A 20,854-nucleotide genomic window follows, 5' to 3' on the forward strand; every position below is an offset into this window, starting at 1 on the left:
CTGTCTCTTGTGAATGTTTTTAAACAGTAGGGATGTGTTCCAAAGCACAGTAAGGGTTACGTGTAATCACCTTTGACTAGCTCCCAAGCATAAAAAATTAACCGACTTGAATAACTTTTAAATGAGTAAAATTAGATTAAGTCAATGTAAGCAATTATAGGTGAGGAACAAGATGTATACTTCTCAGGATTACTCATTTGGGATTGTTATTTGGGTTCCACTGTGATGGAAACTTTTGTTTAAATTAATACTTGAAGCAGGTGAAAAAATGGCATGGTTTCTAAGATGATCCTATTGGAGAAATAATGAAGATGGAGAGCTTTACTCCCTTTCTAACCCAAGGGAAGCAGCGGTCCACCTCTACCTGCCTCACTTTTAAGTTCTGGTTTTAGCTCGAGTCATATCACTTGTGTAGATAAGTTTGGAACATTTCAAATATTTTTCTCCAATTTTAACTCTCAGCCTCAACAAATATGGAAAAATTAACAATGGAAGTTTGTCAGAAATCAGAGCCTTAAGACACATGTAGACATTATCTGAGAAACTGGGCATCTTGGTTGGTGGCTTCTTTCTGTGCTTTTCGTATACTGCTGCTCTCAACTCCTCAGTAAAGAGAAGACTGGGCAGGGCTTCTCTCATCTCTCAGCCACCAGAAGCTCTATTTAGGGACCTCCCTGGCGGTCCAGTTGTTGGGACTCCGCTCTTCCACTTCCACTGCACGGGGCCCGGGTTTGATCCCTGGTTGGGGAACTAAAAAAGTTCTATTTAAAACTGAAGGCTTGAGAGTGTCTCACCATTCTAGTCTACCAGCCTCCTCATGTTTGTTTTTGAGGTTTTTAAGCTTTTTACTGAAATATGCCTGCAGAAAAGTGCACACATCATAAGTGTAGAGCAGTGAGCACAATCTGTAACTGACACCCACGTTAATAAACAGTACGTGATCTGCACGCCCGAAGCCACTGTTGGGCCTCTTTCCATTCACCTTTCCCAAAAAGCAACCACTATCCTGACTTTTAACAGCATCGGTTAATTTGGCCTGTTTTTGATTTGTAGGTAAGTGGAATCATACGAGATCTACTATTTTAAGTCTGGCTTCACTGGGGTCTGGTTTCTTTTTCTCAAGATTGTTTGTGAATTTCATCCGTATCGCTGTGCGTACCTGTCGTCTCTGCCCCTCGCTCGTCTCTGCCCCTCGCGTGTTCTGTTTTGGGTTCCTCCCCTTGTGAGTTACTGGCTTTTCTATTTGTGTAATGTGCAGTTAGATGGATTATGTTTTCTTTTCTTCATTACCTAACACTTTGACTCAGGCTGCCTTTTTCTGGGAGTCTTATATTACGACAGCTTCTTTCAGAAGTTAGATGTCATCCCAAATGGTCACATTGCTGACAACTCTGTGCCCTTTGGTTGGCTCCACCACTTGAATTGCTTCTGTCACTAATATGTGACTCTCCAAGGCTCTCAGTGGTCTCTTGCCAAATCTAAGGCCTTTCCCTGGTCTTCATCCTCCTTGGCTTCTTAGCTAAACACTACTCAACACCTATTCTGTGAAATTCTCCCAGCATGACTGGCATTCTTCTTCTTGTACCACGCTGTGAATTCTTTTGTTTTCCTCCCTCATCCTGTCACCTAACTCTAGCCTTTATCAAGGGTTCAGCTTTCAGCATTTCAGTCCTTTCTTTCTACACTCTCCCTTTTAGAGCTTATTGAGTCGCAGGGCTTCACTTATCTCCTCAGTGCTGACAGCTCCCAAATCTGTATCTCTAGTCATAACCTCTCTCCAATTATATTCTGAACATTTGCATGTCACATTGGTACTGCCAACTCGACATGCCCCAGAAAGTGAATGTAGCACTTCCTTTCCCCCCAACTGACTCATCTTAATTTCTCTCTTCCTTTGACCATCATGTCTAATCTCTCATCTCCTTGGCATATTTTGCAGGAATTCTTAACATAGCCCTTCCATGCTTTATAATTAATTACAACTCCCCTATTTATTCTTCTTCAGAAGCTTCTTATTCTGTTTTACACTGCGCTAGACCCTGCGCTAGGTGCTGGGGACGTAGTGGTGAAGAAGACAGGTAAGGTCCCCTGCTTTTGTGGATCTTATATTTTAATGGATGGGGGACAAAGAAGGAATTATGGGTTTGATGAGCTTTGTGAAAGAAATGATATTGAAGAAGAGGTGGATAATCAAGTGTTTCAAACAGAGGTGACAGCATGTTCAAAAGTCCTAAAGTGAGAAGGAGTATGACATCTTCAAAGAACACAGAGAAGTTCAAGATGGCAAGAGAAGGAAGGTGGCACTAGGTGGCAATAGTGATTAGAGACATAAGGAGCTAGCAGATCTTACCAGGGTCTTAAAAACTCTACTGTACTAGGGAATTTAGATTTTATTGTAGGAATGATGGGAAGTTGAGGGGGTTTAAATAGGGAACTAATGTGATAATATCACTCTTCTTATTTGAAAGCTTTAATACTGCCATACTTCTCTATCAAGGTCTAAACTTACCTTGGTGTTTGGGCTCCTGTTCTGCCTACTCAGAGTATTTTCTAAACCTCTTAAACTGAACCATTTACTGAGTTTAGGCGTGTCTCCTCCTGACTTTTTTTTTAATATATATTTTAAAAATTTATTTATTTATTTTTGGCTGCATTGGGTCTTCGTTGCTGCGCACGGGCTTTCCCTAGTTGCAGCGAGCAGGGGCTACTCTTCGTTGTGGCACGCGGGCTTCTCATTGCGGTGGCTTCTCTTGTTGCAGAGCACAGGCTGTAGGTGCACAGGCTTCAGTAGTTGTGGCTCGCGGGCTCTAGAGCGCAGGCTCAGTAGTTGTGGCACATGGGCTTATTTGCTCCACGGCATGTGGGATCTTCCCGGACCAGGGCTTGAACCCGTGTCCCCTGCATTGGCAGGCGGATTCTTAACCACTGCGCCACCAGGGAAGCCCTCCTCCTGACTTTTTTAGCATGTCTCCCCACCTAACTTGGAATCTCCTTGAGAACAGGGACCACATCGTATGCCTATTTTATATCTTTTATAGTGCTAAGCACATGGTTCTTCTTGAATTACATAGAGCATGAAATAGAGGAGATACCATTATGGTATAATGTTTCCCTATCTATTTTATTGTATTTTAAATTAAAAAAATGTTTAGATTGAAGTATAACTGACATACAACATTGTATTCGTTTCTGGTGTACAACATAATGATTTGATATTTGTATATATTGCAAAATGATCACCACAGTAAGTCTAGTTAACATCTGTCATCATACACAGTTACAAAATTTTTGGAGTAGATGAGAACTTTTAAGGTTTATTCTCTTAGCAACTTTCAAACATGCAGTACAGTATTATTAATTATAGTCACTATACTGTGCATTACATCCCCATGACTTATTATAACTGGAAGTTTGTACCTTTTGACTCCCTTCACCCATTTTGCCCACATCCTCTCCCCACCCTCCAGCCTCTGGAAACCATCAATTTGTTCTTTGTATCTATGAGCTTGGTTGGTTTTGTTTTTACTAAGATCCCACATGTAAGTGAGAGCATGCAGTATTTGTTTTTCTCTGTCTGACTTATTTCACTTAGCATAATGCCCTCAAAGCCCATCCATGTTGTCACAAAAAGCAGGATTACATTCTTTTTTATGGCTGAATAATATTCCATTGTATACATATACCACATTTTCTTTATCCATTTATCCATCAGTGGACACTTAGGTTGTTTTCATATCTTGGCTATTGTAAATAATGCTGCAGTGAACATGGGGTACATGTATCTTTTTGAGTTAGTGTTTTCATTTTCTTTGGATAAATACCCAAGACTGGAATTGCTGGATCTTACAGTAGTTCTATTTTTAATTTTTTGAGGAACCTCCATACCATTTTCTATATTGGTTGCACCAATTTACATTCCCACCAACAGTGCACAGGGTCCCCTTTTCTCCACATCCTCGCCAGCACTTTTTATTTCTTGTGTTTTTGATAATAGCCATTCTAACAGGTGTGAGGTGATATCTCACTGTGGGTTTGATTTGCATTTCCCTGATGATTAATGCTGTTGAGCATCTTTTCATGTACCTCTTGGCCTTCTGTATGTCTTCTTTGGAGAAACGTCTATTCAGATCCTCTGCCCATTTTTTTGTAATAAAATGCTTACATCTATCATAACAGGCCTAAAATCTTTCTGGAGGGTGTATTTTTTTTTCCTTTCCAGTTTTTTTGAGATTTTTATTGAGATATAGTTGACATACAGCACTGTATAAGTTTAAAGTGTACAGCATAATGATTTGACTTACATAGTCATGAAATGATGATCACAGTAAGTTTAGTGACTATCCATCATCTCATATAGTTACAAAATAGAAGAAATAGAAAAAAATTTTTTTCTTCTGCTGAAATTTACTTTCAGCAACTTTCGTATATAACGTACAGCAGTGTTAATTATATTTATCATTGTACATTATAACCCTAATACTTATTTATCTGATAACTGAAAGTTTGTACCTTTTGACTGACTTCATCCAATTCCTCTTCACCCACCCCTCACATCTGGTAACTACAAATCTGATCTCTTTTTCTATGAGTTTGTTTGTTTGTTTGTTGAAGTATAATTGACCTACAGCACTGTGTTAGTTCCTGGTACACAGCATAGTGATTTGATATTTCTATCCATTTCAAAATGATCACCATGATAAGTCTAGTTACCATCTGTCACCATACAAAGATCTGCATAATCATTGACTATATTCCCCACACTGTACATTTAAGCCCATGACTTATTTATTTTGTAACTGGAATTTTGTATCTCTTAATCTCCCTCACCTATTTCACTCCTCCACCTACCCCTCCACCCCTGGCAACCACCTGTTTGTTCTCTGTATCTATGACTGTTTCTATTTTGTTACGTTTGTTCAATTGTTCCATTTTTTAGATTCCACATACAAGTGAAATCTTACAGTATTTGTTTTTCTCTGTCTGACTTATTTCACTTAGCATAATACCCTCTAGGTCCATCCATGTTGTCCCAAATGGCCAAATGACAAGATTTAATTCTTTTTTTATGGCTGAATTATATATATATATATATATATATATATATATATATATATATATATACATACATACACACACAAACATATACCACATCTTATTTATCCATTCATCTGTTGATGAGCACTTAGGTTGCTTCCATATCTTGGCTACTTAAATGATGCTTCAGTGAACATAGGGGTTCATATATCTTGAATTAGTGTTTTTGTTTTCTTCGGATAAATACCCAGGAGTGGAATTGCTGGATCATGTGGTGGATCTATTTTCATTTTTTTCAGGAATCTCCATACTGTTTTCTACAGTGGCTGCACCAATTTACATTCCCACCAACAGTGTATAAAGGTTCCCTTTTCTCCACACCCTCACCAACACTTGTTATTTGTTATCTTTTTGATGATAGCCATTCTGACAGGTGTGAGGTGATATCTCATTGTGGTTTTGATTTGCATTTCCCTGATGATTAATGACATTGAACATCTTTTCATGTGCCTGTTGGCCTTCTGTATGTTTTGTCTTCTCTGGAAAAATGTCTGTTCAGATCCTCTGCCCATTAAAAAAATTTTTTTTTATAATTTTTTTGTGATGTAGACCATTTTAAAAAAAAGTATTTGTTGAATTTGTTACAATATTGCTTTTGTTTTATGTTTTGGTTTGTTGGCTGCAAGGCATGTGGGATCCTAGCTCCCTGACCAGGGATTGAACCCTCACCCCCTGCATTGGTAGGCAAAGTCTTAACCACTGGACCGGCAGGGAAGTCCCACTCTACACATTTTTAATTGGATTTTTTTGGGGGGTTTATTGCTATTGAGTTGGATGAGTTTTTTTAAATATATATTTTGGATATTACCCCTTATCAGATATATGATACGCAAGTATTTTCTCCCATTCAGTAGGCTGCCTTTTCATTTTTGTGGATGGTTTCCTTTTCTGTACAGAAACTTTTTAGTTTGATGTAGTCCCACTTGTTGATTTTTGCTTTTGTTGCCTTTGCTTTTGGTGTGAAGTCCAAAAAAATCATCACCAAGACTGATGTCAAGGAGCTTACCTCCTATACTTACTTTTAGGAGCTTTATGGTTTCGGGTCTTACATTCAGGTCTTTAATCTACTTTAAGTTAATTTTTGTGTCCAGTTTCATTCATTTGTGTGTGACTGTCCTGTTTTCCCAACACCATTTATGAAAAGACTATCCTTTCTCCATTGTATATTATTGGCTCCTTTGTCATAAATTAGTTGACCATATATGTGTGGGCTTATTTCTGGGCTTTCTGTTTTGTTCCATTGAGTTACATTTTTTTTGTGTTTTTTTTTTCGGTACACAGGCCTCTCACTGCTGTGGCCTCTCCTGTTGCGGAGCACAGGCTCCAGATGTGTAGGCTCAGTGGCCATGGCTCATGGGCCTAGCTGCTCCACAGCATGTGGGATCCTCCTGGACTGGGGCACGAACCTGTGTCCCCTGCATCAGCAGGCGGACTCTCAACCACTGCGCCACCAGGGAAGCCCTATGTATTTGTTTTTATGCCAATACCATACGGTTTTGATTACTATAGCTTTGTGATATAGTTTGAAATCAAGGGATTGATACCTCCAGCTTTGTTCTTATTTCTCAAGATTGCTTTGGCTATTTGGGATCTTTTGTGGTTCCATACAAATTTTAGGATTGTTTGTTCTATTTCTGTGAAATTACCACTGGACTTTTATTTTATTATTATTATTTTTTTGACCATGCTGTGCAGCATGTGGGATCTTAGTTCCCTGACCAGGGTTCAAACCTGCGCCCCCTGCATTGGAAGCACAGAGTGTTAACCACTGGACCACCAGGGAAATCCACCACTGGACTTTTGATAGGGATTGCATTGAATCTGTAGATTCCTTTGGGTAGTGTAGACATTTTTACAATATTAATTCTTACAATCCAAGAGCATGGAATATCTTTCCATTTATTTGTGTTTTCTTCAATCTTTCATTAACATCTTACAGTTTTAAGTCTAGAGGTCTTTCAGTTTCTCGGTTAAATTTATTCTTAGGTATTTCATTCTTTTTGATCAATTGTAAATGGGATTGTTTTCTTAATTTCTCTTTCTGATAGTTCATTATTAGTGTATAGAAATGCAACAAATTTCTATACGTTGATTTTGTATCCTGAAGCTTTACTGAGTTCATTGATTAGTTCTAATAGTTCTTTGGTGGAGTCTTTAGAGTTTTCAATACATAATATCATGTCATCTGTAGATAGTGACCGTTTTACTTCTTCCTTTCTAAATTGGATACCTTTTATTCTTTTTCTTGCCTAATTGTTCTGCCTAGGACTTTCAATACTCTATTAAATAAAAGTGGTGAGTGTGGGCATCCTTGGCTTGTTCCTGATCTTAGAGGAAAAGCTTTTCACTTTTCACCTTTGAGTATGATGTTAGCTATCGGTTTGTCATACGTGGACTTTATTATGTTGAGATACGTACCCTCTATACCCATTATCATTATGTAATGCCCTTATTAGCTTATTACAGTCTTCTTTTTAAAATCTATTTTGTGTAAATATAGCTACCCCAGCTTTCTTTTGGTTTCCATTTGCATGGAATATCTTTTTTTTTTATTTCCTTCACTTTCAGTCTGTGTGTCCTTATGTCTGAAGTGAGTTTCTTATAGGCAGCATATAGATGGGTCTTGTTTTTTATCCATTCCAGCCACTGTATGTGTTTTGATTGGAGAATTTAGTCTATTTACATTTAATTATTGATAGGTATGTCCTTATTGCCATTTTGTTATTTGTTTCCTGGCTGTTTTTTAGTTCCTCTGTCCCTTTCTTCTTCTCTTGTCTCTTCCTCTGTGGTTGATGACTTTCTTTAGTGGTATGCTTAGATTCCTTTCTCATTATCTTTTGTATATCTCTGTAGGTTTTTGCTTTGCGGCTACCATGAGGCCTATATATATTGGATTGGCCAAAAAGTTCGTTCGGTTTTTTCCATAAGATGGCTCTAGTAGCGCTTAGTTGTCTTTAACTTCATTCGAAACAGTTTTGTTAGATTGTATTGGGACAGCTGTCATATCAGCGTGCATTTAAAAAAAAACTTATCAAAATTGCATTTTGGGGGACTTCCCTAGTGGTCCAGTGGTTTAGAATCCGCCTTCCAATGCAGGGGACGCGGGTTCAATCCCTGGTTGGGGAACTAAGATCCCACATGCTGCAGGACAACTAAGCCCGCATGCTGCAACTACTGAGCACGTGAGCCACAACTAGAGAGCCTGCATGCTGCAACTACAGAGCCCACGTGCTCTGGAGACCATGCAACACAACTAGAGAGAAGCCCATGAGCCGCAACGAAGATCCTGCATGCTGCAACTAAGACCTGACACCGCCAAAAATAAATAAATAGTAAAAGAATCTAATTTTTTGTAGCCATTTTAATATGGAAGATGGAAGAAAAAAAAAGCAACATTTTCAGCATATTATGCTCTATTATTTCAAGAAAGCTAAAAACGCAACTGAAACACAAAGAAAGATTTGTGCAGTGTATGGCGAAGGTGCTGTGAATGATTGGACGTGTCAAAAGTGGTTTGTGAAAAAAAAGTGGTTTGCGAAGTTTCTTGCTGGAGATTTCTTGCTGGATGATGCTCCATGGTCAGGTAGACCAGTTGAAGTTGATAGTGATCAAATCGAGACATTAATTAAGAAAAATAAGCGTTATACCATGCGGGAGATAGCTGACATACTCAAAATATCCAAATCAAGTGTTGAAAATCATTTGCACCAGCTTGGTTATGTGAATCGCTTTGATGTTTGGGTCCACACGTGTTAAGTGAAAAAAACCTTCTTGACCGTATTTCTGCATGCGATTCTCTACTTAAAAGTAATGAAAATGTTCCATTTTTTAAAACAAATTGTGACGGGTGATGAAAAGTGGGTACTGTACAATAATGTGGAACGGAAGAGATCATGGGGCAAGCGAAATGAACCACCACCAACCACACCAAAGGCCAGTCTTCATCCAAAGAAGGTGATGGTGTGTATATGGTGGGATTGGAAGGGAGTTCTCTATTATGAGCTCCTTCTGGAAAACCAAACGATTAATTCCAACAACTACTGCTCCCAATTAGACGAAATGAAAGCAGCACTCGACGAAAAGCGTCCGGAATTAGTCAACAGAAAACGCATAATCTTCCATCAGGATATCAAGACCACATGTTTCTTTGATGACCAGGCAAAAACTGTTACATCTTGGCTGGGAAGTTCTGATTCATCCACCGAATTCACCAGATATTGCACCTTTGGATTTCCATTTATTTCGGTCTTTACAAAATTCTCTTAATGGAAAAAATTTCAATTCCCTGGAAGACTGTAAAAGGCACCTGGAACAGTTCTTTGCTCAAAAAGATAAAAATTTTTGGGAAGATGGAATTATGAAGTTGCCTGAAAAATGGCAGAAGGTAGTGGAACAAAACAGTGAATACATTGTTCAATAAAGTTCTTGGTGAAAATGAAAAATGTGGTTTTTATTTTTACTTAAAAACCAAAGGAACATTTTGGCCAACCCAATAACAACTTATGACAGTCTATTTTAAGTTGATAAGACCCTAAGTTTGAAAGCATTCTAAAGCTCTACATTTTTACTCTCCTTCTATGTTTTATGTCTTTGATGTCACATTTTACATCTTTTTATTATGTGTATCACCTAACTTATTTTTACTACTTTTGTCTTTAACCTTTATATTAGGTTTTTAAATTTTTTTAATAATTAAAAAATTTTCCTGCCCCTTCACCTTTCTACTAGCTTTATAAGTGATGAATCCACTACCTTTACTAATATATATTTACCTTTACCAGTGAGATTTATACTTTCATAAGTTGTCTTGTTACTAATTTGTGCCCTTTCTTTTCAGCATAAAGGAGTCCCTTTAACATTTCTTGTAAGGCCAGTTTAGTGGTGATGAACTACTTTAGCTTTTGATTGTCTGGAAAACTTTTGTTTTTGAATTAATTTTTATTGGATGATAATCGATTTACAATGTTGTGTTAGTTTCTGCTGTATAGCAAAGTGAATCGGTTATACATATACATATATCCACTCTTTTTTAGATTCTTTTCCCATATAGGCCGTTACAGAGTATTGAGTAGAGTTCCCTGTGCTATACAGTAGGTCCCCATTAGTTATCTATTTTATATAGTACTGTATATATGTCAATCCTATTCTCCCAGTTTATCCACCCCCACCCCGGAAAACATTTTATCTCTCATTCAATTCTGAATGATAACTTTGCCAAGTAAAGTATTCTTGGTTGGATTTTTTTTCTTTCATCATTTTGAATATATTGTCACTCCCTTCTGGCCTGCAAAGTTTCTGCTGAAAAATCTACAGATAGTCTTATGGGGGTTCATAACAAGTTGTTTTTCTCTTGCTGCTTTTAAGATTCTCCCCTTGTCTTTAACTTTTGACATTTTAATTGTAATGTGTCTCAGTGGGTCTCTTTGGGTTCATTTTATTTGCAACTCTCTGGGCTTCCTGGATCTGGACATCTGTTTCTTTCCCCAGGTTAGGGAAGTTTCCAGCCATTATTTCTTCAGATAATTTTTCTGCCCCTTTCTCTCTCTCTTCTCCTTTTGGAACTCCTATAATGCAAATGTTAGTCCACTTGATGGTGTCCCATAAGTCCCTTAAGCTATCTTCACTTTTTTCATTCTTTTTCTTTTTTGCTCTGATTAGGTGAGTTCCTCTGCCCTATCTTTGAGTTTACTGATCCTTTTTTCTGTTTCATCTAGTCTGCTATTGAACCCCTATAGTGTATTTTTCAGTTGGGTTATTGTATTTTTCAGCTCTGTGGTTTATGTTTGAAACTTTCTTATATTTTCTATTGATACATCTTTGTTGGAATTCTCACTGTATTCATGCATTTTTCTCCCGAGTTCTGTAAGCATCTTTATGACCATTACTTTAAATTCTTTATCAGGTAAATTACTTAACTTTGTTTCCTTATGTTTTTTTTCCCTGAGGTTTTCTCTTATTCTTTTGTTTGGAACATATTCCTCTGTTTCTTTGTTTTGCTTGACTATGTTGGTTCCTGTGCGTTAGATGAAATAGCCACCTCTCCCAGCCTTGAAGGGTTGGCCTTGTGTAGGAGATGAAGCTCACTGTTGAAATCTGCCCTAGCTCTTGATTGTCTCTCAAACCTTTGTGATTATCCAAGTGGCCTATTTTATTTATTTATTTTTATTGGAGTATAGTTGCTTTACAATATTGTGTTAGTTTATACTGTACAGCAAAGTGAATCAGCTATACATATATCCCCTCTTTTTTGGATTTCCTTCTCATTTAGGTCACCACAGAGCATTGAGTAGAGTTCCCTGTGCTATGCAGTAGGTTCTCATTAGTTATCTACTTTATACATAGTATGAATAGTGTATATATGTCAATCCCAATCTCCCAGTTCACCCCCCCCACCATATCCATACATTTGTTCTCTAAATCTGTGTCTTTTATTTCTGCTTTGTAAATAAGATCGTCTATACCAGGGGTCTGCGGCCTGTTAGGAACCGGGCTGCACAGCAGGAGGTGAGCGGTGGGTGAGTGAGCAAAGCTTCTGCTGCTCCCCATCGCTCGCATCACCTCCTGAACCACTGTATCCCAGTCCCCCCCACCATCGTCTGTGGAAAAATTGTCTTTCACGAAACCGGTCCCTGGTGGCAAAAAGGTTGGGGACTGCTGGTCTCTACCAGTTTTATCAGATTGCACATATATGCGTTAATATACGGTATTTGTTTTTCTCTTTCTGACTTACTTCACTCTGTATGACAGTCTCTAGGTCCATCAGCCTATTTCATTTCTAGTAGCTCCTAGTAGTTGAGGGTGTGCCAAAACCTTTCGGTGTCTCAAAGGGGAGGATCTCAGTCAGCACCGAGATTCAGACTGATTGAAAGCCAGACCCTCAGGCAGCAGCTTTTAAAGAACAGACGTAGGGCTTCCCTGGTGGCGCAGTGGTTGGGAGTCCGCCTGCCGATGCAGGGGACACGGGTTCGTGCCCCGGTCCGGGAAGATCCCACATGCCGCGAAGCGGCTGCGCCCGTGAGCCATGGCCGCTTAGCCTGCGCTTCCGGAGCCTGCGTGTCCGGAGCCTGTGCTCCGCAACGGGAGAGGCCACAGCAGTGAGAGGCCCGCGTACCGCAAAAAAAAAAAAAAAAAAAAAAAGACTAGACATATATCTTCTGTGGAACTGCAAGTGTAAACCCCACTGGCTCCCTGAACCAGGTGATCTGGAGATGTCTGCCGGGCAGCAGTCTCAAAAATCAGGGCTCCAGATGAGTGTATAAGCTCCTTTCTGGGAGGCACTGGTGAGCTGTAGCAAGGTAGAGGGAGAGTGGCAAAGGTGATGTTCCTTCAGCGTACATTCCCTGAGAGCAGCTCCATAGCTTCCGGCTGTGTGCCAAACCTAATGCCTGTCCCTAAGGCCGAAGATTTAGGAGTAGCAAGTAGGCCTCCTTCACAGAAAGCCTGTGGAGGTCTTTCAGTGTGCTGTCTGTGTAGTGCCCTGGGGGTGGTAGTTGCCAAGGACTGTCTTTCCAGTTGTTTCTGTCCCATGGGACCGAGGAACACCAGCCCTTCTGGCCACCAGAGCCAGGCGATCAAGGGGTATCCCTGGGAGGCAGCTGCAAAAACCAGGGCACTAAATGTAAAAACTGGGGCACCAGACTCATATAAGAGTTCCCATCCTCCAAAGTCTCAGGGAAGGTTTACAGTCAGCCCTAAGATATGGGCTTAATTAGAAGCCTGCCCTTTAGGCTGAAGCTGTGATGATAAGGTAATAGGAGCCCCTGGGTCTGTTGCCTCTTGCTGGGCCTGGGGAGTGGTAGCTGTTTAAGAACCCTTTCTCCATTGGTTACAGTCCTGTTGGACGTGTGAGCATAAGCCCCACTGCCCACCAGAGCCGGGCAATGCAGAGGTGTCCCCTGGCAGCAGCTGCAAAAATCAGGGCACCATATGTAAAAACTGGGGTGCCAGATGTGTGTAGAAGTTCCGCTCTGGGAGATACAGCACTCTGGAGTATGGCCAGGGGAGAGCATGCAGAGGGCACCCACTGACTGGAGCAAGGCAAAGGGGAAGTGCACAGATGGCACCCACAGAAAAAAAAAAGGGAAAAAAATGAAAGTAAAAGAAAAAGAAACCAAGAAGAGAAAGGAGAATGGGAAATAAAATAAGAGGTGAGGGAGATGGCACCTGCTGGCTTTAGCAAGGCAGAGGGATTTGGAGGAAGATGGTGCCCACTGGCTGAAGCATAAAGATGACACCTGCTGCAAAGAAAGGAAAAAATAAAAGAAGAAAAGATGGTACCAGCTAGCTTACGTAGGCATAGGGAGAGCACCCACCAGCCTCTGTCCCTGAGAGTATCCCAGCAGGCCCCATCCCTTCAGACCAATGCTTTAAAATTAGCAAAGGAGTCTTTCACATCAAGTCTGGGTACCTTTGAAAAGGCTGCTTCTGTTCTGTGCCCTGGAGCCGGTGAGTCTGCGTGGGGGCCCTTTTTTTAAAAAAAATTTTTTAGTGGAGTATAGTTGATTTACAATGTTGTGTTAGTTTCTGCTGTACAGTAAAGTGAATCAGTTATACATATACATATATCTTGTTTGTTTTTTAGATTCTATTCCCCATACAGGCCATTACAGAGTATTGAGTAGAGTTCCCTGTGCTAAAAAATAGGTCCTTATTAGTTACCTATTTTATATAGTAGTGTATATATGTCAATCCCAATCTTCCAATTTATCCCTCCCCACCCTTACCCCTGGTAACCATAAGTTTATTTTCTGCATCTGTGACTCTATTTCTGTTTTGTAGATAAGTTTATTTGTACACTTTTTTTTGAGATTTCACATATAAGCGATATCATATATTTGTCTTTCTGTGTCTGACTTACTTCCCTCAGTATGACAATCTCTAGGTCCCTCCATGTTGCTGCAAATGGTATTATTTCATTCTTTTTTATGGCTGAGTAATATTCCATTGTATGTATGTACCACATCTTCTTTATCCATTCATCTGTTGATGGGCACTTGGGTTGTTTCCATGTCCTGGCTATCGTAAATAGTGCTGCAGTGAACATTGGGGTATATGTATCTTTTCAAATTATGGTTTTCTCTGGATATATGCCCAGGAGTGGGATTGCTGGATCATACGGTAGCTCTATTTTTAGTTTTTTAAGGAACCTCCATGTTGTTCTCCATAGTGGCTGCACCAGTTTACATTCCCACGAGCAGCATAAGTGGGTTTCCTTTTCTCCACACCCTCTCCAGCATTTCTTGTTTGTAAACTTTTTTTTTTTTTTTTTTTTTTTGCGGTATGCGGGCCTCTCACTGCTGTGGCCTCCCCCGCCACGGAGCACAGGCTCCGGACGCGCAGGCTCAGTGGCCATGGCTCACGGGCCCAGCCTCTCCACGGCATGTGGGACCCTCCCGGACCGGGGCATGAACCCACGTCCCCCGCATCGGCAGGCGGACTCTCAACCACTGCGCCACCAGGGAAGCCCTAAACTTTTTGATGATCGTCATTCTGACTGGTGTGAGGTGATTCTTCTTTGTAGTTTTGATTTGCATTCTCTGATAATTAGTGATGTTGAGCATCTTTTCATGTGCTTTTTAACCATCTGTATGTCTTCTTTGGAGAAATGACTATTTAGATCTTCTGCCCATTTTTTGACTGGGTTGTTTTTTTTTGATATTTAGCTGCATGAGCTGTTTGTATATTTTGGAGACTGTGTGTGGGCCCTTAAGAGCCAAACCTCAGTTTGTATCAGCCCCTTGGGTCTCATGGGTGTGAGCCCTGTTGTTTTTCAAAACCAAATGTTTGGGGGGTTTATTTACAGGTGCCAATCTTAAAGGGTGGAGTGCTCCATATAGGGTATGAACGCTTTGCTCCTCAGAAAGAAGCTCCAGGTCTTGAGTTCCTTTCCAAATGTGCGTCACCATGCCGGGTTTGGGGTTTATGGTGAGATTGTCTCAACCTTTCCTATCCCCTTTGATGTGGTTTCCCTCTCATTTGCCCCATGTGAAGAGGTCTCTCTGACAGATTTTTTCAGTGGAATTTGTTCCATATATTGCTGTAGATTTAGTGTGTCTATGAGAGGAAGTGAGTTCAGGATCTTCCTATGTCATCGTCATGAATCAGAGCAAATTATTTTTCATATGGAGGGAGAGAGAGAGAAAAAGAGATCTCCATATCTATTTTTAAATTAAATCATGGGTAGGAGAAACCTCCAAAGTAAATCCTGGTTATTGTTCATATCAGGAAAAAAATTAGTAAAATCATGAAGTGTGCTTTTGACATCAGTTTTCTAGAACTGTTGTTTAAGAAGCCCTCTCTGCGTAAGACTCTTAAATGGCATCTCTTTACATTTCATCGTTACATTTTGAAGTTCACAGCAGGAAGCAAGGCTTATTGCCTCTGTTCATGGTGTTTCACTTTTGAGGAAGACATCCTTAATTAAATAATTAGTCTTAAGAATATAGATGAAAAAAATAAAGAATATAGATGTACACAAAATATAGTTCTTAATTGCTGATTACTCTTTCTTGCTGTAGACAAATCTTTCTGAGAGTGATTTTTTTAAAATGAGAACTTTAAAATTAGCAATATCCACTCATGTAAAAAATGCTGAAGTGTTTCACACTCATTTAGGATAATCACGCATTCATCCCAAGCCGTTCCTTGTGGTCACCACATTTCTCTTTGGTATTTGAATTCATCCATGGCATCACAATGGAAGTAGAAGACTTCATAGCTGTCACTTTTCAATATTGAGTGTGTTTCTACATATCCTTTATATTTGCCATTTTTATGGCTGTTTAATCTATTGAGCAGATTACTTAACTGTTTCCTCACTGTTGAATCCCCGCCATTTTGGATTATTTCCTTAGGATAGTCTGTGTAATGGGATGACAGGGTCAAAAAGCGTAAATATTTTTATGGCTCTTTATGGTTTTTTGCCATCAGCAATATTGTATCGGTTTCTCTACAGCCTTGGCTGGCATTGAATATTATTTTTAAAGAAACAATAACCAAAAAACCCTGAAAAAGTGGTTTTCTTTTTTGTTAACTCAGTATGTCTAAAATGACACCCCATTGTTTTCTTCCTCTCATTTTTTGAGGCAAAGGAAGTGATGTACATTGTGGCTGGTGTTCCTCTACCCAATTTTCAGTTCATAGCACACTAACAGATGTGTAAATAACATTTTGAAATAGGATTCAAAGAACAGGAAGAAGAAGGATAAGCCACAATATGCCAATAATGTCACCAGAGGGTACCAGGATGGAAACCTTGTATTGTAGAGACAAAGATAAATTTCAGTTAAAGTTCGGTGACTTGCCCAAAATCCTAACTGGTTTTAGTATAACTAGTTTAACCAGCTGTTAAGAAACTGGCTATTAAAGAAACTAAGTCTGTGCATGACCAAGTAGGCTGTGATCTCTTCTAATTTGATCACTTTACTCAGATCTCTAATGGATGTTCGTGGTTGGCACACGTATGGATATTTGATCTTGATTGGAGGATAGTTAGTGATTTTTGATTTGCATCAAGTTTTGTTTTCGATATCAACAAATGCATTAAAGTCTTAAGAAAATTAATCGAAATAATGTATCTCTAGTTTGATGTAACAGACATAAGATCACAATAATCTAACACTTAAGATTCCTTCTCCTTGTGTTTAAATGCTATGTTCTATTATGATAATGGAGTTTATGGTTTAATATAAATCCTGGCTGCATTGCCATTGGGTAGTAAATTAAATATTTTATATAATTGTTTGCATTCAGCCACAGTCTTTTATTCCTGAGCAGTGGTTCTCAACCAGGGACAAATTTGTCCCGTATAGGACATTTAGCAATATCTGGAGACTTTATTTTTTTTTTCATTTTTTGCGGTATGTGGGCCTCTAAATGTTGTGGCCTCTCCGGTTGCGGAGCACAGGCTCCGGACGCACAGGCTCAGCGGCCATGGCTCACGGGCCCAGCCGCTCCGTGGCACGTGGGATCCTCCCAGACCGGGGCACGAACCCATGTCCCCTGCATCGGCAGGCGGACTCTCAACCACTGCGCCACCAGGGAAGCCCTGGAGACATTTTTGATTGTCATGACTGGGAGGATGCTAATGACATCTAGTGGGTAGAGGCTAGGGATGCTGTTAAACATCTTATGATGCACAGACCAGCCCTGAACAACAAAGGATTATCTGGCCCATAATGTTAATAGTACTGCTGTTAAGAAATCTGGTCTAGAGTGAACTGGTTTTGGACCTCACTTTTACTTGGGAGTTAATGCTATTTTCAAAATATAGTTTTGTTCATCTCAAGAGAACATGTTTAGAGTCTGAGACTCTGAGCCACCAATCACTGTGCAGTAATTGAAGCCAGTGTGATGCAAAGAGTTTCTAGGACCCAGAAGAAGTATCAGCCGGGTGCAGAGTGCTTTTCTGTTGGCTTTCTCACTGTCTATGCGTTGAATATATTTTTATTCACTAAAAGAAGCGAGTGAAGTTCAATGTATTTTGAGAGTGTCTACCGTATAATATTGTGTCACTAAAGTGAAGAACGTTCTCACACAGTGCAAGATGAAATACACTGTATTGAAGGAAAAGTCCAATTATCTTAACACACAAATGTTAGCTGTAGTGGGCCTTTTGTGCTTTGTTATATCAAATTGTCTCTGTTTTATTAAAAATTTCAATTCTAAAGGCCAAAAGATCAACAAGGGATAAAGATATATTAGTGCTAATTGTTAACCAACCAACAAATATTTACTAAACTCCTTCTTTTATGGGCTTGGCAATGTGCTAATAGGGAATATGGAAACATACATTTATCTCACTTAATTTTCACCTAATTGTCTGATTATTATGAGGTGTAGGTCATGTTATTCCCATTGCATGTATGAGGAAACTGAGGCTCAGAGAGATTAAGTGACTTGTTCAAGGTCACTCAGCTAGTAAGTGTGGGAGCTGTGATTCATTCAAACCCAGGTTGGTCTGACTCTAAAGTTCATTCTCTTAAACACAACTCTCTATGTCCTCCTTAAGAAAGAGGTACTTTCTTTGAGGTGGGGCTAAACCAGCCACCAAAGGATGCCTGCGGAATCTGCTCTGTGGGCCTCTGTTTGATCAGGTGGACTTCCTGTAATTGGGAGAATGAAGACAGGTGCGTGTAAAGCAATGAAGTATTGCCCTCAGGAATAGATGATGAAAAGAGACTATCCCAAGCCTTTTCCATGCCCCTTCAACCCTTCCAGCCCTTCTTTAAAAAAAATAGAGGCACATCCTTCCAATTTTTCCACATTATTCTAGGATAGAGGGAGTCAAGGCCAGTTTAATCTCTGGGATAATTCCATTACTTCTTTAATTCCAGCTGATTTTGATTTCAGCTTATATTTGTGGACCAAAGTGCCAGGTGCTATAGGAGTTAACAGGACAGAGTGTTCTCTATTCTCAAGGATACTGAAAACCTCAGGGTCTTATCATTTTTCCCAGTGCAAGTAGTTACAGACCTATTCTAACCCTGGGCCCTGTGGTAGCCAGTATTCTTCTAGTTTTGAGCATCATACTAAAAAATTTCAAAGGAAGGGAAGTATTCCTTTTCCCCAGAGGTAAGCAAAAGCTGCATTCTCTGGCATTCTTGTCTTGTGCATTTTATGTTCTCTGGCATCTCATACCTGAGTTGATTTCTTACTCCCATCCTCAAGCATTTCCTGTCCAGCTGCTGCTTATTCTTTGAGGTATTTTTCTGTACAAAGCAGTTCTTGGTCATCTCAGCCCATATTGATTATCTCCACCCTAGAACAGTCAGGGCAGAACTGACTTTAAGTCCCAGCTGTACTGCTTATTGGCTGTGTGTTGCAAGGCAAGTCGCTTTACTTCTCTGAGCCTCCATTTCTTTATAGAAAATAATAGCACCTATCTCAGAGTGATCGCACAGGTGAAACACTTAACTTGGAGCCAGGCATATAATAAATATTTAGTAAATATCAGCTATTATCATTATTATTGTCATCATCGTCATTGTCACTGTCTTGCTCATGAACAAATTTGTTCATCTCACTCTCTGGTTTATGAATCTTTGCTGGCTCCCAGTTGCCTGTGGTATCAAATCCAAAGTTCTTAACTTATCATTCATTATCTGGCCCCTACCTACTTTTGTGGTCTTTTCTCCTATATGCTCTTTTTTTTTTTTTTTTTTTTTTATGCGTTACGCGGGCCTCTCACTGTTGTGGCCTCTCCCGTTGCGGAGGACAGGCTCCGGACGCGCAGGCTCAGCGGCCATGGCTCACGGGCCCAGCCGCTCCGCGGCATGTGGGATCTTCCCGGACCGGGGCACGAACCCGTGTCCCCTGCATCGGCAGGCGGACTCTCAACCACTGCGCCACCAGGGAAGCCCTATATGCTCTTTTTAATATTCCCTTAATTTTCTGATCACTCACCCTTAATGTTCCAACCCCTCTGCCGTGGTTCTCACTGTTCCTTAAAACTGCCGGGGTTTTAGTTGTTTCAGGCCTTTATGGGTACTTTCCCCTCTATCTGGAATAGCTGTCTCCCATCCTCAAATGCCTCTGAATCCAGCTTTATAGCACATTCTCTATGATGCCCTCTCCAAGCTCCTGCCATTTTTTCATCATTCATTCATTCATTCAAGAAGAATATAGTGAACACCTACTGTATGTCATGCACTGCCCTAGAGGCTGGGGCTTTAGCAGTGATCAAAATCCCTATCCTCATGGAGCTTACATTGCTAAGCAGTTAATTTAAACAGACATTTGTTGTCCACCTACAATGTACCCACCACTATGCTATGCACTGGGGGCACAAAATTGAGTAAGACTTCACCCCTAGCCTCAAGGCTATCATCTGGAGAGAGAAGACCTCTAAACAGATCATTTCCACGCGTCGTGGTAAGGAGCCTAATAGAGTTAACCTGGAGTTTTGTGAAAGCACGGAGATCTTCAGGTAATTTGGGGTTGGGGAGTTTAAAATTTAAGGCATTAAGTGGCAGGAAGAAGGCCTCAAGTGGCGGGCCAGGGTCTGATCCTGGAGGGCCTTGTGGGCTGAGACTAAGGAGTTGGAATTTTTATCATATATAGTAGTCATTTTCAGACTTGGGTGTGCCTTACATTCACTTGTGGAAATTATTTAAAACTACCTAAAACCAATAAATCTGATGCCCAGGGCCTATCCCAAAGCCCCTGAATCAGAATCCTTGCTGATCTGTATTTTTAGCAGCTTAAAAGATTTCTGATACCCTCCGGGGTTTAAGTACTTTTGCTATGGGAAGCTATTAAAGGTTTGTAAGTAGGGACCTGGCAATCAAACTTGTGTTTTGGAAATATCACAATCGCTCTGACAGAGAATGGATTTGAGAGGGATACTGGAAGTGAAGACAAGCTAGGAGACAGTTTTCTAGATGAGAGATGAAGAGAGTGTGACTTAAGACCCAATGGCTACGGAGATGGACAGATGGATGGAGGGGATGGATTCAGAAGATTCCCATAAAAGAAAAATCAATGCCAATTATGTTCTGGAAGTGATAATAAAGTTTTTAGAGAAAAGATCACAGAAAACATTAATTTATAAATGATAGAGCGTCGAGCTCGGAAAGTAAACATAAACAATCAAGGAATCAGTGAAAACTACGTTTACCATCTCTGATTTTTATTTTCATAACAAATTATACAATTATGCAAGAATGAATATAACATATGTTTATACATTATATTAAATTGTATCTATTAAGAGTTTCTGCAGTAAATAACACCACTTTCTTCCAATCCTAACAATAACGTA

The 20,854-nt window shown here is 40.0% G+C and overlaps 1 pseudogene; it reads left to right on the forward strand.

The window, feature by feature from the left end:
- Positions 1 to 20,854, forward strand: part of LOC116747202 — a 106,983-nt pseudogene that overhangs the window by 81,809 nt on the left and 4,320 nt on the right.

This window comes from Phocoena sinus, chromosome X (genome assembly GCF_008692025.1).
Source record: "Phocoena sinus isolate mPhoSin1 chromosome X, mPhoSin1.pri, whole genome shotgun sequence".
NCBI classification, from domain to species: Eukaryota; Metazoa; Chordata; class Mammalia; order Artiodactyla; family Phocoenidae; genus Phocoena; species Phocoena sinus.